The sequence below is a fragment of the Equus caballus genome, chromosome 30 (genome assembly GCF_041296265.1).
Source record: "Equus caballus isolate H_3958 breed thoroughbred chromosome 30, TB-T2T, whole genome shotgun sequence".
NCBI classification, from domain to species: domain Eukaryota; kingdom Metazoa; phylum Chordata; class Mammalia; order Perissodactyla; family Equidae; genus Equus; species Equus caballus.
The window spans coordinates 11,601,533-11,608,541 of NC_091713.1; the positions used below are offsets into that span (position 1 = coordinate 11,601,533).

The 7,009-nt window shown below is 39.3% G+C and overlaps 1 long non-coding RNA gene across 1 annotated transcript; it reads left to right on the forward strand.

Moving 5' to 3' along the window:
* The first annotated feature begins 2 nt into the window (after positions 1-2).
* On the forward strand, positions 3-6,707 carry LOC138921547 (uncharacterized). Its single transcript, XR_011434185.1, has 2 exons — positions 3-562; positions 6,164-6,707. It is a non-coding gene; the product is annotated as an uncharacterized lncRNA (long non-coding RNA).
* Positions 6,708-7,009: the final 302 nt, after the last annotated feature.

Sequence of the window (7,009 nt, forward strand, 5' to 3'; positions counted from 1 at the left end):
CCACTGTGTGGGTATCTTCTGATGGTCCTGGAGACGCCTGCTGACACTTCACTCTGCTCTTTGGGGCTTTCCCCAGAAGACTGTGGGATGGACCCCAGCCTAGGGGATGCTAAGATGAATACCAAAAGAGCTCATTTCATTCATCTGCCGTGTTAGCATCAAACATCTACTCAAGCCTTGAAACCTGAGAAGGAGAAGCCCTCTGTCCCTAGGATTAAGGGATAGGGGAATGAAATAGATTTCCTGTATCAAACATTACACTCTAGTAGATGAGCCTCCTCTTTAAGAAGCTGTCTTCAAGTGTGCTTAATTTTGCCTCAATCGGGTAAAAGAATTGAGTTCTTGAGAGCTACATGTTTTCATCAGTAACTCAGGGCTATCCATCATGTCAAGACACTTAAACAGAGGTGAGATTTGAAGCTGTGAAAGAGAATGACCAAGGAAGAGGCAGAAGGAAAATGAGAGGTAACCACTGAAGGAGATAGACGTGGTCATGGAGGTTCAATTGGAGCGGCTCATGCTCTAGACACAAAGGGCGGAGAGGGAGAAGCTGGTAGATCCGGTGAGTTCAATTCTGCCCCTGCTGCCTACTAGTTACGTTTCTGGCCACTGCTGTATGTCTAAACTCAATTCCTTATCCTTAAAGTAGAGCAACTGATACATATTTCAGACTTATATTCCAAATTCACATGTATATATGAAGTACCCAGCACAGCGCCTGCCTCAGTTAGCTGTCTCAGTTTCATTCCCTGAAGAGAATGGGCAAAAAGGCCAAATGCTGAACAGATTTTAAAACGATGAGACTCAGGTAAATTGGATTAGGCTGTTCTTTCCTTCAAGTTTCTTGAAGGAAATCTCATCTGTGTGATTTATCATCCCAAACTGGAACACTTTGTAGAATGAAAGACGGTGCTAAAATAGTTAAAATTGTTTGATTTTTGAAATGTTTATTGACCAAAAAATTGTTTTTATTATATTGTTGGACCTACAAGTAGTGCTACTCAAAAGCTAATTTCAAAAATGGAATCTTCTCTGGGGCCAGCTCAGTGGCGTAATGGTTAATTTCATGCGCTCCACTTTGGCGGCCCAGGGTTTTTGCTGGTTCTGGTCTGGGTATGGACCTAGCACCACTCGTCAAGCCATGCTGTGGCAGCGTCCCACGTAAAATAGAGGAAGACTGGCACAGATGTTAGCTCAGTGACAGTCTTCCTCAAGCAAAAAGAGGAGAGTTGGCAACAGATGTTAGCTCAGGGCCAATCTTCCTCTCACACACACACACACACAGAAGTTTCTCCAAAATAATGAAATCTTAAGTATGTCTGTGTACATTAAAAAGGAAAATTTTTAAAACTGATTGAACATAAATATTAACAGAAGCAGAATAATTACTTTTGGGACATGTTCAGATAATTTGTTCAGTTTCTTATTATTATCTATCCGTAATAAAGTGTCACTTGTATTTTTCTAAAGAATGTATTTTTTTTTTCAACAGGATCTTGTTTTCAATTTTTCCATGAAGTTGCCTGTAATCTTCTTTAAAATTGCATTTATGGTTAGTAAATGTGAAATTTTGACATTTTCAGTTGACGCGCTGTAGACTACAGTTGTGTGTTGCTTAGTGACGGGCTACATTCTGAGAAAAGCTTCATTAGGCAATTTCATCATTGTGTGAATATCATACGTTGTACTTAGACAAACCTAGATGGTATAGCATACTACACGTCTGGCTAGATGATGGTAATCTTACAGAACCCCTGTCATACTTGCGTCTGTTGTTAACTAAAATGTTGCTCTGCAGTGCATGACTGGGTAATATTTTTAGTTGAGCGATTAGTCTCTACAGCTGCTGGTGTATTTCATGAGCTCAGAGCAAATTCTGCTAAATGAAAGATGCTTTCAATGCTATTTTTTTTTGTATTGACGTATGTAAATATTTTAACCCAATAGTCTCTCTCTTTTGCCTCCATTCAGGCTAACTTCATTTGACAAATATTTTTGAAAAACAAAACTTGTCAACTTGGTTGTTTTTATTCATGATTTGTTTCCATATTTAAATGCTGCAAAATAATAGGATTTCTCAATTCATTTTCTTCCAAAGCAGACTTTAAATTTGCTAAAATTTAAGTAGGAATTTCACCGAAGCATTTTTTCTCCAAAGTTGAGATACTCCAGGTTAAATCATGCGTAATTTGAGCTGTCATCATTTAATTTGCTTAGTTCTCCTGTTTTCTTGGGACAGATTTCAGTGTCTGCAAGCTTTGTTTTCAATCCTTGCAATTCAGATGAAAAAGCTAAAGTCTTGAAGTCGTTGGTGCTCTATTCATCAAATACCTGATTGAAGATTTCCACCTGTACTAGTTTCCTGTGGCTGCTGTAACAAATTACTGCACATTTGGTGGCTTAAAACACAGAATTTATTCTCCTGCAGTTCTGGAGGCCAGAAGTCTGAAATCTGTTTCACTGGGCCGAAGTCAAGTGTCCACAGGGCCATGCCCCTCTGCCATGCCCCTCTGGAGACTAGGGCAGAATCTTTTCTCGCTCTTTCAGCTTCTGGTGGTTGCCAGCAACCCTTGGCCTCTGGCTGCATCACTCTCATCTCTAATCCCATGGTCACAATGCCTCTTCCTCTTCTGCCTGTGTCAAATTTCCCTCTGCCTCTCTTAGAAGAACAAAGATACACGTGACTGCATTTAGGACCCAACTGGATAATCCAGGACAAGCTGGCCAAAACAAGATCCTCAATTTAAACAGATCTGCAAAGTCCTTTGTTGCTGTATAAAGTAACGTTCACAAGTTCTAGGCATTAGGACCTAGATATCTTTGGCAGCCAGTAGTGAGCCTACTACACAAGATAATAGTGAACAAAATGCAATGAAAATTTCGAAGATGTGTTCACGAAAAGTTCAATTCCACTGTAGGACACAGAGGATGATGTATGGAGTAATTCTTTAAAAGCTTGAGCAAATGTGTGTGCCAACTTTTTTTCAATGTGATAATCACAAAATTTTTTTTTCTGTTACCCTGATGTTGTATATAAAAATAAGCATTTTGACAAGGACATCTATTTCAATTGAGAAAATAGCACGGCTTGTTTGAATTGTGTCTGGGTCACAACCGGTTTCAAGTATACTTTTCCTTCACAGGCTTCTTAATTTAGTGAAAATAAGAACCACAACACTGTGTTCCACCAAAATAGGTATCCATATTACTTCAAGATCAAATAATTTTATCTTCAATGGTGGACTTTTCAGTAGCATTTACAATTGTATTGGTGATTCTCTTTTACCTCCAAATCTCAACAAAAGGAACTTCCAATTATTATTGGAAACTGATTTTCTATTTGAAACATCTTGATGACTGATACAAAGATTTCACTCTTCTTCTGTTAATGAATCCAACATTGTGGCTTCACTTTTTTTTAAAGACCACTTTTTTAGAGCAGTTTTAGGTTCACAGGAAAACTGAGTGGGAGTTACAGAAATTTCCCATATATCCCCTGCCCCCCCACTCCCCCACTCTCCCCCATTATAACATCCCCACCAAATGGTACATTTGTTACATTCGATGATCCTACACTGACACATCATCATCACTCAGAGGCCGTAGTTTACACTAGGGTTCACTCTTGGTGGTGTACCTTCTACGAGTTTAGAAAAATGTATAATGACACCTGTTGTAGCTTCACTTTTTGTACATACTCAAGAAAACTTGCAAGCAGAAACAATGAAATTCTTTTAGTAGAGTAGGCATTGAACCGAAATTAAAAAGTCATGCTTCACAGAGGGATATGGAAATGCAGATGCACTTTCTGTAGCTGCATATTTCAACCTGTCATCTTCCAGCACTGTCTCTTAAAGTAACTGTTCGTTTTTGAAATAGATGCTGAAGCTTCTCCAGCAGATTTGTGCCTTCTGTTTTCACATAGTCAGTGATATCCCCAGTGGGTACGTGAAATGTGAACAAATATTTTCAGCAAGTTGCATGTTCATCCTTTAACTTCCTTGATAAATGAAAGTCAGTACTTAATTTTTTATTAAAAATGCATGTTTTGGGGGGCTGGCCCAGTGGTGTAGTGGTTAAGTTCGCGCTTTCTGCTTCGTCAGGCTGTGGTTCGCCGGTTCGGATCCCAGGGGCAGAAATACGCACTGCTTATCAAGCCATGCTGGGGCAGGCGTCCCACATATTGAAAAACAGAGGATGGGCATGGATGTTCACTCAGGGCCAATCTTCCAAATCTTCACTGCATGCTCTACAGCAAGGCGACTTGGTCTCCATTTCTTAGCCCTTTACGTATGCCTGGATTAGGTTCCTATGGCAGCAGTAACAAAGTACCACAAATTGAGTGGCTTAAGACCACACAAAGTTATCCTTCCCCAAGTCTGGAAGTCAGGAGTCCCAAATCAGTGTCACTTGTCCTTCCGGAGGCTCTCGGAGGGAATCCGTGGCCCTGAGCAGATCCTACAAGGTTAGGATCTTGCTAGCCTCTGGACATCACATTTTCATCCACTAATCAACCTGTAACCTTTTGTGTGTGTTTCTGTTTAAAAACACCTTGTTTAATATATGTTGTCGATTCATTGACTTTGAACTCAGCCAAAAGCAGTATGCTCACCCCTGAACAAAGCTTGTCCAGCACGTGGACTTTGGCAGAACTTTCTTGTGCTGAGGAACAGCAGGCCGCGCTGCAGCCCTGTATTCCGGGGCCGTTTAAACAGCGAAGTCACCAACAATAGGCACAAAAATAAGACAAATGTGGCACTACCTATACCGTGGAAAGGCCGCTTGTTTACAGAATGAGAGCTGAAACAGGAAGGCAGAGCTCACCTTGTTTGACCTCAGCAGGGAACGTGCCTCAAGCAACCCAAGATTTTCACCTTTGTGCCATATCCACACACGGGGTCGGGGGAAGCACCAGGAAGCGTTGATTTTGGGATTACAAATACATTTTAGCCAGTACGTGAATGAGCAAATACAGAATCTGCAAATAACGAGGACTGGCTGTATTACAAAACTCTTTTCCAACAAGTACAGATTAATGCTCCTAGTAGCAATTGCATGAGGATACTTTCAGCAAACAGCATTGTTTCAAAAACTTGCTGAACTAACAGGTTTCTTTTTTAAAGTTACCTCATTGTTTTAGTTTGAATTTCTCTGATTGCTACTGTACTATTTTTTTGTGCATTTATTAATCTGTTTTTCCATAAATTTTTTGTTTCTGAACTTTGTTCATTTTTCTATCGGAGTTTAGTGTTTTCCCATCAATTTGAATGAGCTTTGTATATGTCAAATTTATTTACCCTTTGACATATTTTATGTAAATATTTTTTCCCAGTTTTTTGTTTGCATTGTAGCTAGGTTGCAGAATGTAGGAATTTTTCATTTTTTATGGAGTTGTCAAATCTATCAGCTTTTCCCTTAGGCTCTTTCAAGTATTTGGAAACAAAGGAAAAAGGCAGGGCTATCGTCAGAGACAAAGCGAGTCCAGGGAAGTTTCATTCGTTTATTTTCATTTCCTCCTCTCTCCTGCCCTTCTTCCCTCCCTCTCTTTTTCCCTCCCTCCCCCTCATTCATTCCTTCTTCCTTCCTCCCTTTCTTTCTCCCTCCTTCCTTCCCTTCTTTTTTAAGATGTTAGAACTTGAACATTTTATTGACAGAGAAATAGATTTGAAAAGAGACCACAGATACAAGAGAAAGGGTGCTGGAGGGAGTAACGTCCCAGAAGAAGCAAGAATGAATGTCATGCAGAGTTTAGATTTGGCAAGAAATAGGGCACATTGTATTTTAAGCTGAGGGTGCTGAAGTGAGGAGCAGTGAAGTGACCTACGGAGAGGGGTCTTACCTGTTCTGGAGTTTCTGTTCCTCAGAGAGCCTGGAGCACGCGGTTGATGGGCGCTCAACTGTCAGGAGTTGAAGATTGGAGTGTATAGTGTGTAACCAAAGACTCTATTGTCAGACCACATTTTTCTTTTAATTTCAGCTTATTGAGGTATAACACATTTTTTGGAATACAATGAGCTTTTTCTTTCTTTGAGTTCTACGCCTTACCAAGTACATATTTGAAAGAATATTTTGCTGATTTAAACAGTACAACAGATCCAACGTCTTTAGGTCATCGAAATGAAGAGCCTTGATCTCAATTGCTATCCTCTAAAATTTTTTGCAGAAACCAAGAATGAAAGGAAAAGGCTGCTATTTAGGCTGTGCCTACTCAGTAGCAGAAAGTCAGCTGCCTTCCCAGTCAGAGACTCGCTTACAGGACTTTAATTTTGTATCGCAGACTGAAGTGCTGAGAAAACCACCACCCAGAATTCTGTGGATCAAGCCAGATTGATGTATCCCATCAACCAGATTCTATCCCGTGTACAGGGAGGATGGAAAAGGCTTCTTTAAAGGGAACTTGTGTGTTCTTGCGATCATCAAACCCACCAGCAAGGAGGATGGAAATAGTCACTTTCTCACAACAGTAGCTACAGATGTGTTAATTCTAGTTAAAGCCATTCCAAACACATTCCACGATTTTTACAAGGTGAGAAGTGCTTTATAAGCAAGTAATTCAGTAGAAAATTGTTTCTTTGTTTTTTTAATCATTGATGCATTAATCAAGAAAATTACCGATAGAATTGATGAACTCTTGATTTTGGATTAGGTAACTATATAAGGTTCTGTTTTATATAAGAGTAGACACAAAATAAAAATACAGGTTTAGATTTACACTCTGTAGTCTTCTTTTTTGGGGGGATATTTAAACTGACCACTTTTTATACCAATATAATCTTAAATGAAATAGGATAAACTTTCATTCTACTGGGATGAGATTATGATAAACTAAATTCTAATTTTAATCATCTTTCAGTCAAGTTTATACTTATAATTATTTTGATTCAATTTAGTTAGCATATTTTTTGGCATCCTTTTTTATTAAAGCCCAAGAATAATTCTTCAGGGACTGAATTACAGTATACCTTGCCAAAATGTGGCTTTTGATTACAATATTTATCTTGTATATCAA